Genomic DNA, 3105 nt, shown 5'->3' on the forward strand with positions numbered 1-3105 from the left:
CATTAAATATCATGCAGCCACGATTATTCAAACTGGAAGATTGTTTTGAGCAGTAACCAAGGAGACTCATTCCTACCTCATACTTAAGATTTATGTAATTTTATTCAACCACAAATATTGTATTCTGAGTGGAGGGAAGATTTGACTAGTAACCAAGGAGACTCATTCCTACCTTAATTAAAGCTCATCAGAATTCACACAACCACGATCTGTATGTAGACAGGGGAAGTAATTTGACTAGTAACCAAGGAGACTCATTCTACCTCATAACTAAAGCTCAGTGATCCAGTCCTGTCGGATGAAAACAAAACGACTATAGAAAGGACGTCATCTGGATTTTAGCGATTAATTCTGGGGGGAAGTCTATTGGTTAGCTCATCGAACTGGCAAATGAAAGAACCTGAGGTCGATTTTTGGACCGGTTAGTCTGTAAGACAAAGTTCGTTTCCTTCTTCGTCCATATTTCCCCAGCAGGACAATTAGGGTCATGGCTATAACATTGACTACTTAGGGTCGCGTTGAAGAAGAAGGGGGTTTGTAAAGATGACTGTTTTAATTACCCACTTGTAGATAATAGGCGATACTCTAAGTCTCTCAAACTAACATCCCCCCCTCATCTCTCTCTCTCTCTCTCTCCATCTCATCCTTGGTCTCCCCTTCCTCCTCTCCTCCTCACCCCCAACTCTCTCATTTCTCTTAATCCCTTCATCTCATCCTCTGTCTTCCCCTCCTTCTTCTCTCCTCCCACCTCCTCCTTTCCCTCTCCGACCCACTCACCCACAGTCCTCTAGTCAGTCTCTAATTCTCCACACTGTCCACATGCTCAAAACCCTCTTCTAGTCAGCCTCTTATTCAACACCACGACGCTCCTTTACTTCTTCATTTGTCTGTCTGTCTCCCCATTGAACTGCACATCCTCCTCTGCGTACTTTCTCTATATTCTGTTCTTAACGCATGCACACAGGCGATTCATGCAGCATAGTGGAGACATTTCTAAAGGCAGAGGTTAGAGATAGCCATCAAACTTACTATACTACTTGGTCAGCGATTCCTAAGCTTCATGTATTGTTCTAAGGGCAAATAGATAGATAATAGATAGATAGATAGATAGGCAGATCGATAGATAGAAGACATCCTTGTACTTTAATCTGAGAGGTGAGGGATGGCTGGAGGTGTAAATTATCACTAATACTTGATAGATATAGATATATAGATAGATAGATAGGTAAATAGATAGATAGATAAAAGACATCCTTTTGCATTAATCTGAGAGGAGAAGGATGGCTGGAGTTGTAAATTAATACCACTCATACCCCTCTTCACATCAAAGCTCTCTCTCCCTCTCTCTCGCCGTATTACATAGGAAATCATTATGAGACGAAGCATTTTAGGGTGCTGACGTGTGACTGGTGTGTGTGTGTGTGTGTGTGTGTGTGTGTGTGTGTGTGTGTGTGTGTAATACTGACAGTGCCTGGAGCCGTCAACAACCCGCCAGGTAAGCTATAAAGATCAGGTACGCTCATCAACCTGGTTTTTAATTACAGTACCGCGTCACCTCCCCCCTCACCTCCGCTCTCAGCCCCCCCTCTCTCTCCATGCCCTTTACTTCCTCCCCAACTCCCCCTTTCCTCCTCCTGTCCCCCTCCCCTCCCCCTAACTCAGCGTTTCTTAACCTTTTCCGACCTTATCACCCCTCTGTAATAAGGTGTCAGTCCAGCACCCCTTTACACCTGGTTACTGGCACTACAGTCGCTACACTACTGCAGGGTTAAAGTAAAGTGAAGTACTGCCTAACAATTTATTTTATACATTCTCAAAAAAAAATCAATGATGCCAATAATAAGCAAAACCAATAAGAAAAAAATAATAATGCAGCATTTTCCAGCACCCTCTAAAATTGATTTCAGCACCCCTGGGGGTGCTAGCACCCCAGGTCAAGAAACACTGCTCTAACTCCTTCCCTTCCTCCCTTCTCCCCACCTCCTCCTATTCCTTTCAACTTCTCCTCTCTCTCTCTCTCTCTCTCTCTCTCTCTCTCTCTTTCTCTCTCTCATCCTTCCATCGAGAGAGACAGATAGACAGACAGGCAGACAGACAGAGAAAGGGGGAACAGAGAAAAGAAAGAATGGTAAGGAAAGACAGAGGAGGGGGTACTAAAACAGAAAAAAAGAATGAAAAAAGAAAGAAAACTAGAATATCAAAGAGAGAAGAGAGGGGAGGGTGTCAGTCGATAAGAAAGAGAAAATATCCTCTAAAATATCTTCCCTGGAAATAACGTGACTCATTTTTGCCAGTCAGTTGTGTTAGTGAAGCCCTGTGGATATGTATAGAGTAGTACCCCCTCCCACCCAACCACCTCCTCGTATTCTATGACGACAATCCCCTGGTTTGTGTTTTATTTACTTGCTGTCTCTCTCTCTCTCTCTCTCTCTCTCTAGCTTAGTGAAATGAGACACATCATCGCCACCTCCACCACCACCACCACCACCAAAACCACCATCATCATCATCATCATTATCATCATCATCATCATCATCATCATCATCATCATCATCATCATCATCATCCCAGTCTTTATCCTCTCTCAGTATCCTCTGTGTCTCATCTCATAGGTGGGGAATGTGGTAGGTGGGGACGCTCATCATCCACTCACTCGATGTAGTGCTGCTTTCATGTGTCTGCCCTTTCCTCTCCTCCCTCTTTTCCTTACTTCCTCTTCTGCCTTTCTTTACTTCATGCTTTCCTTGTCCTTCTGCCTACGGGTGACTTTACACTCCCTCTTTGTCTTTCTTTTCTTCATTCTTTCCTGTTCCTTCTGCCTATGGGTGACTCTACACTGAGTGACAAGCCAAATGGTTTCCTGTTCACCAGGAAACCATTTACTACGCTGGGTGGTAACCATATAACCAAATTATGGCCCCTGGTGGTTTAGTGGGTAACTGCAGCACTCCAATCGGATTGAGCTGGTGAAGGTGTATATCCAAGGGGTGGTTGGGGTTATTGCTCACATAATGCCACTGAGGGATGAGTGAGGCTGGTCACTCTCATTTTAAATGTCAGGACCAACTTGCCTAGCCCTAGGCTCTTACGCTACTCATGGGGCAA

The sequence above is a fragment of the Coenobita brevimanus genome, chromosome 116 (assembly GCF_032717465.1).
Source record: "Coenobita brevimanus isolate Jiangsu-jjx chromosome 116, ASM3271746v2, whole genome shotgun sequence".
Taxonomy (NCBI): Eukaryota; Metazoa; Arthropoda; class Malacostraca; order Decapoda; family Coenobitidae; genus Coenobita; species Coenobita brevimanus.